Raw genomic sequence first — 7,450 nt, forward strand, 5'->3', positions numbered from 1 at the left:
AAAAAAAGCTATTGAATTATAGCTGGAGGCACGGGCTAGGGGAGTCCTCAGGTAGTAAACTGCCCCCTCGGCGGATGGGCTGAGGGCTAAGACTGAGGCTCAGGTGGGTCTCCCATTCCCTGTGCTGCCCTTCACAGCAGGCTCCCTCAGGCGCTCTGGTGCAGCCACAGGAGGGGCAGGCTGGGAGGGGCTGCCGTGGCTATTCACTTGGATAGGACCTCAGAGGACTTGGACACCAGCTTCCCATCACAGGTCTCGATCTTCTTCACAACCACGGCCCTAGTGAAGCTGGTGCAGCTGAAGGAGCTGGAGCCTGTGCCAGAGCCAAAGCTGGAGCCCAGGTCATAGCTAAGGCCGGGACTTGTGAGACTCCCATAGGCCGAGCTCGGACCACCTGCATAGCTGCTGGTGGTCTTCGTATGGATGCTCATGTTCCGCATCCCAGACTCCAGCCGGCTCTCCTCGCCCTCCAGCAGCTTCCTGTAGGTGGCGATCTCGATGTCCAGGGCCAGCTTGGCATTCATCAGCTCCTGGTACTCACGCAGCTGCCGCACCATGTCTTGCTTGGCCCGCTGCAGTGCGGCCTACAGCTGGGACAGCTTGGCGTTGACATCCTTAATGGCCAGCTCCCCGCGCTGCTCGGCATCTGCAATGGCAGCCTCCAGGGAAGCCCTCTGGCCTTTGAGACTCTCAATCTCAGCCTGGAGCTGGCTGATGTTCCGGTTCATCTCGGAGATCTCAGCCTTTGTATGCCTCAGGTCATCCAGGGTCTGCAGCTCCTCATACTCGATCTGGTACCGGCTGCGGTTGGTTATCTCGTACTGCGCCTTGACCTCAGTGATGATGCTGTCCATGTCCAGGGAGCTGCTGTTGTCCATGGACAGCACCACAGACGTGTCTGAGATCTGGGACTGCAGCTCTGGGATATCCTCTTCATACAGCTGCCTGAGGAAGTTGATTTCGTCAGTCAGCCCTTCCAGGCGAGACTCCAGCTCTACCTTGTTCACGTAAGCTTCATCCACATCCTTCTTGATGAGGACAAATTCATTCTCCATCTCTCTACACTTATTGGTCTCATCCTCATACTTGTTCTTGAAGTTCTCCACCAGCCCCTGCATGTTGCCAAGCTCCACCTCCAACTTCAGCTTCTCCTGGTCCACAGTCTCCAGCTGCCGCCTGAGGTTGTTGATGTAGCTCTGGAACATGTTGTCCATGTTGCTCTGAGCTGTCTTCTGCTGCTGCAGGAGGCTCCACTTGGTCTCCAGCATCTTGTTCTGCTACTCCAGGAACCATACCGTATCTATGAAGGAGGCAAACTTGTTGTTGAGGGTCTTGATCTGTTCCTTCTTCTGGGTGTGCACTGCCTGGATGCTGAGGTCCACCTCCAGGTTAAGGGGGCTCAGCAGGCTCTGGTTGACAGTGACAGTGGTGATGCCTCCCATGCCACTGGCCCCACCATAGCCTCTGCCCAGGCCACCCCTGAAGCTGCTGCTGCCCACTCGGGAGCTCAAGGAGCTGATGCAGGCACCAGGCTCACTCGTGTAGGAATGGCTGCTGAAGGCCAGGGGACCAGAGGTGGACACCTTGTAGGACTTCTGGGTCACCCTGATGGACACGGTGGAGGCAGGAGTGGAGGCAGGCAGGCTGAACCAGGCGAAGTTCCCAGAAGGAGCGGAGAAGCTGCTTCTTGATTGACTTCTTATATTATCAATATAATATAGATAACTAAGGCTGGACTTGGTGGCTCACGCCTATAATCCCAGCACTTTGGGAGGCTGAGGCGGGTGGATCACCTGAGGCCAGGAGTTGGAGACCAGCCTGATCAACATGGTGAAACCCCATCTCTACTAAAAATACAAAAAGTAGCCGGGCATGGTGGTGCTTGCCTGTAGTCCCAGCTACTTGGGAGGCTGAGGTGGGAGAATCACTTGAACCTGGGAGGTGGAGGTTGCAGTGGACCAAGATTGCGCCGCTACACTCCAGCCTGTGCGCCAGAGCAAGACTCCATCTCTCTCTCTCTCTCTCTCTCTTTCTCTCTCTCTCTCTCTCTACACACACACACACACACACACACATATATATACAAAATCACACATATATAACCAAAAAATGTTGTATAATCAAAATACTCTAATAACAAATTTATACATAAGGAATTACATTCATGAAGAAAGTTTACATTCAAACTTGTTTTAATTGAAATTTTTAAAAAGTCTTTTAAAGGATCACACAGGAAGCAGGTGCCATAATCATGAGAGGAATTTTGTGGGTTTTGTTTTGTTTTGTTTTGTTTTGAGACAGGGTCTCTCTCTCTTTGTCACCCAGGCTGTAGTACAGTGGTATGATTTCGGCTCACTGCAGTCTCGACCTCCTGAGCTCCAGCAATCCTCCTACCTTAGCCCCCTAAATAGCTAGTACTATAGGTGCGTGCCATCATGCCCAACTACTTCTTTTATATTTTTTGTAGAGACTGGGTTTCACCATGTTGTCCAGGCTGGTCTGCAACTCCTGAGCTCAAGTGATCTGCCTGACTCGGCCTCCCAAAGTGCTGGGATTACAGGGGTGAGCCAACGTGCTTGGCTGAATTTTGTTTTTCTCTATATTCATTTCAGGCTGTGTCTGCATGTTCTTAGTGAAGTGCAGAATTGAGATTACTAACTCAGGCTAGAAATTGTAATGCAAAGGGGAGGATTTTTGATTATTTATAAATGATTTTTACCCATATAAGTCACATCCAAATTAATGAGGATTACATATTCCCATGGCAGATTTTATTACGTAACATGTCAGAGCATGTAATGTAGTGGGATAAAAGTGGATCTTAGAATTCAACAGACCAGTGGCCGGGTGTGGTGTCTCACGCCTGTAGTCCCAGCACCTTGGGAGGCCAAGGTGGGTGGATCACCTGAGGTCAGGAGTTCCAGACCAGCCTGGCCAACATGGAGAAACTCTGTCTCTACTAAAAAAAAAAAATACAAAAATTAGCCAGGTATGGTGTCACTTGCCTGTAATTCCAGCTACTCAGGAGATGGAGGCAGGAGAATCGCTTGAAGTCAAGAGGTGGAGGTTGCAGTGAGCTGAGATCAAGCCACTGTACTACAGTTTGGGCGACAGAGCAAGACTCAGTCTCAAAAAAATTTTAAAAATTAAAGAATTCAACAGACCTGAGACTAAGTATACAAGATCCACTGCTTACTACTTCATTGCAATTTAGCCACTTTATCTAAAAGTGGGATTTTGTGAGGATTAGAGGTAATGCTCAGAAAATGTCTAGCATAGCACTTCACATAGACACTCTAAATCTGTTAGGAGAGAAGAATTATACGGAGAACACAGGAACATATTCTAGGATGTATTCACTTCACACTTTTCCCTTTTCCTCAGATCCAAGGCCCTTTAGCCCTTGTAAGGATGTGCCCTTTCTTGCAGGACAATCTCTTACCATTCACGTGTCAGCATAGGCAATGCCTTCTCCAGGGGTGGAATGCTGCCCTCTCCCTCTGGCCTGGGTCTAATAACATTTTGCCTCTTATTTCTCTCCTGCCAGCACTCTAAGCTAGCTTTGTGTAAAGGATTTTTGCCCTTAAGGGACTTTTTGGAAAGCCATACAGTGCAGTGGAACAAGCATTGTATATTGAGTCAAGGGACCTGGGATTATAAGGGATGTGAACTTGGGCAAATCAGTTTACTTTTCTGCACCTTGGTTCTTCCGCAAAATGTTGATATGAGTTGGATAGCGTCTAGGTGTCAGGATATTAACAACCAATGTTACTGCAGACATTAATATTCTAGTATTACCAGCAGGGACTGCAGCTATCAGTATATAACCAACAACTCTACCCATCCTCTACAGAATGATGTGGTGTATAGAATATGGGCTCATGAGTAAGATAGAACTGTGTTCAACCTTGTTACTCAGATCTGTTACCTAACAGATCTGAACTGTGTGACCAAAGGCTGTGTCCTTAGGTTCCAAGTTAAATGTCCTTCTTTATAAAAAGAATGGATACCTATTTTATTAGGTTATCATAGGGATTGAATCAGATACTGTTTTTATATTCCTGGGACATAGATCTGTTCTTGTTGAAGGCGTCTTCAAATCCATTATAGTGCACAGTCTTCATCTTACCCAACACTATCAACAGCATATGAAACAGCTGATCACACTCTGCACTTTAATACATTTTCTTTACTTGTACTCTCAGAACTCTCTCTCTCATTCATTTTCATTCAACTCCCTAACCTCTCCTTGTTAGTCACTTTGGTATAGATGAGGCTTCTCTATCAACCCTCACTACCAGGCCATCTCATTCAGCTCCATGGCTTTATATAGCATCTTTAAGCTGATTACTCCAGAAGTTGCATTTTCAGCAGATACCTCTCTTATGAAGTCCAGATTCATATGTATAGCTGCCCACTTGATGTCTCCATTTGGCTGACTAATTGACATCTCCATTTGGCTGACTAACAGGAGTATTAAACTTAACAAGTCACAAACTTCTCATATTCACATCACCTCTTTCTTGGTAACTGGCAAATCTATTCTTCAGTTGCTTGGGCTAAGAACTTTGGAATTATCCAAATCACTCCACATCAATCTACTAACAGATTCTCTTGGCATGATTCTCATGTGTCCCTAGAATCTGACTACTTCTTACCTTCCTTCTGTTGCCATTTTAGCCCAAGCAACTGTCATCTTCCATCTGGACCTCTGTAGTAGTCTCCTAACAACAAGCAGGAAAGGAAGCTCCCTTTCCTTATAGTAGCCAGGAAGACCCTCCTATGGCATAAGCAATGTCATGTCACTTGTCATAGGTTAAGTTTCCTGGAAGCTGACTGAGGTAGAGTTTAGCATGTAAGACTTTTCAAAGAGTGCCCTTGGGATCAACACTTGTGGAAGGGAAGAAGAAAGCAGAATTGGGTAGACACAGAAGTTAAGTGGCTATACAGATCCAATGACAGGCTTAGCCAACCACATGTTAGCTTTTCAGAGCTAGAATGGCTCCTCAGAATTGTTCCAAATTGGGCTAACACAGAGATCTTTATGCTTCCTCATCAGTCAGCCATGGATGTGGTCTATTCCATAAGGGACACAACCTCAGCAAAGCAGCCCTCTGCAGCTGCAGCAGTCCCTGAAGGGATTGTCACCTACCAGTCAGCCAATAGTACACCCGGTAGTGGAGACAATAGGTATTCATTGAAGAAGGATCTGGGTAGCACAACACAGGATCCATCATATGACTACTTTCCCTATTTCCTTCCTGTGGCTTCCCATCACTCAGAATACAAGCCAAAGTTCTTATCCTTTCTCTCTGTCCACATCTCCTCCAACTCTTTCCCTTAATTCACTCCCTTAAAGCCAAGTTAGCTACCCAGGTGTTTCTTGAACCTCTCCATCTCCTACTAGTGCACTCCTGTTTCAGCACTTAGCATAGACATTCCAAATCTGTCAGAAGATTTAGACACTTGGCTATGAAACTATTCCCCCATATATCTACAGGGCTGGCTTCTGCACTTTATTCAAGTCTCTGTTCAATTTTCACTGAATCAGAAGTGCTTTCTCTTACCACCCTAAAGCAAATAACACACTGCCCTCTCACTCCATTCCCTTATTTTGCTTGATGTTTTTCTTTTAGCATTTAAATTGTGACCCAACATCGGTATATGTATATTTGTTTCTTGCTCCCTCCACTTGGATGTAAGATCCATGAAATAAGGGACTTTGTTTTTATTTATTGCTATATTTCCAATGACTGTCACAGTGCCAGGCACATAGTTGAATCTCAATAAATATTCATTAACTGTAATTATTTTGGAAGCAGGGCGGTATTCTACAGTAACTAAGAATTAAGGCACTGGACGGAAACAAACATAGGTTTTGTTTGTGATTCTAAACTTATGAGCTGTGAAATGTAGACTATGTGATATGCTTTCTCTGTACCTGAGTTTTTCCCAGTTGTAAAATGAAGATGATTATAATAGTATGTACATAATAGGTTGGGGTGAGGTCAAATAGGATAATGCATGTATAGCATTGTTAAACAGCTAAGTGATAATACTAAGAATCTAAAATTGTTTATAAGCACAGTGCCTACCATGCAGTAAATGCTTAATAGTACTTATTTTTTTGATCATTATTATGATAAACATATGGATTGATTTATGGTTAGAGTTGTTTTTTGATGAGCCTGTGATTGTTGTTTTAAAAATGCAAATAGTTTCTTCAGTTTTTCATTTTAGGATGTCCTGCAGATAGCCTGAGCTTATATATATTTTTTTCTTTTTCTTTTTTTTTTTTTTTTGAGACAGGGTCTTACTCTGTTGCCCAGGCCGGAGTACAGTGGCATAATCATGGTTCACTGCAGCCTCAAACTCCTTAGCTCAGGTGTTCCTCCCACCTCAGCCTCCCAGGTAGCTGGGACTACAGGCACGTGCCACCAAACATGGCTAATTTTTTTGTATTTTTTTAGTGGAGTTGAGGTTGCATCATGTTGCCCAGGCTGGTCTCGAACTCCTGGGCTCAAGCAATCCAACCATTTTGGCCTCCCAAAGTGCTGGGATTACAGACATGAGCCACTGTACCAGGCCTGTTCTCTTTCCAAGAGGGAGAAATTTGGTTTATATCTCGGTCTGCTGAGGCTGCTCTAACAAAATGCCATAAACTATGTTGCTTAAACAACCAAAATAAATTTTCTTACAGTTCTGGAGGCTGAGAAGTCCAAGATCAAGGTGCTGGCTTATTCAGTTCCCGGTGAGAGCTCTCTTCTTGGCTTGCAGACAGCCAGCTTCTTCTTATGTCCTCATACTGTCTTTCCTTGGTCCATACAGGGGAGCTGGAACATCTTTCAGTTCTCCTGAAGCCACTAAATCCATCATGAGGACTCTACCCTAGGGTGTTAGTCTTAATTCTAATTACATCCTAAAAGTCCAATTTAAATACCATCACCTTGAGGTTTAAATCTTTAACATATGCATTTCGAAGGGACAGAAATAGTCAATCCATAACAGTTGAATTTTATGTCAGAAAGTTTCAACAACAACACAAATTTTAATATGTGGTATTGGAAGAAAAGTTTTCATAAGTGCAACTTCTTCATTTTATATATGTGTTTATACATTGTGTTGAAATTCATTTAAAATTACATTTACTTTAATAGGGGTTTGAAAAATTTCTCTTTAAAGGAATCTTGTGATTTCTTTTGCAAAACGTTTTTTGGTAATCAGAATCATCGTTCTATAATTTATTTATCTGTTTTATAAATTTGGATGCTGACACAATTGATTTTCTCAATTCTTCATATGGAGGGACTTGCTGTAATTCTTCTTTAGGATGTATATTTACTGTATGAAATGAAAACGTAGGCTGAAAGTCAAAAAATACATAAATTTTAAGCTCTTGTCTATCTACATATATGAGCATGAATTTTAAAAAGATATCTTTTTTCCCAGT

At 44.0% G+C, this 7,450-nt stretch overlaps 1 pseudogene; it reads right to left on the reverse strand.

The window, feature by feature from the left end:
- Nucleotides 1–203: 203 nt before the first annotated feature.
- LOC105553891 lies at nt 204–2,625 on the reverse strand (annotated as a pseudogene).
- Nucleotides 2,626–7,450: the final 4,825 nt, after the last annotated feature.

The sequence above is a fragment of the Mandrillus leucophaeus genome, unplaced genomic scaffold (assembly GCF_000951045.1).
Source record: "Mandrillus leucophaeus isolate KB7577 unplaced genomic scaffold, Mleu.le_1.0 Scaffold614, whole genome shotgun sequence".
Lineage (NCBI taxonomy): Eukaryota > Metazoa > Chordata > Mammalia > Primates > Cercopithecidae > Mandrillus > Mandrillus leucophaeus.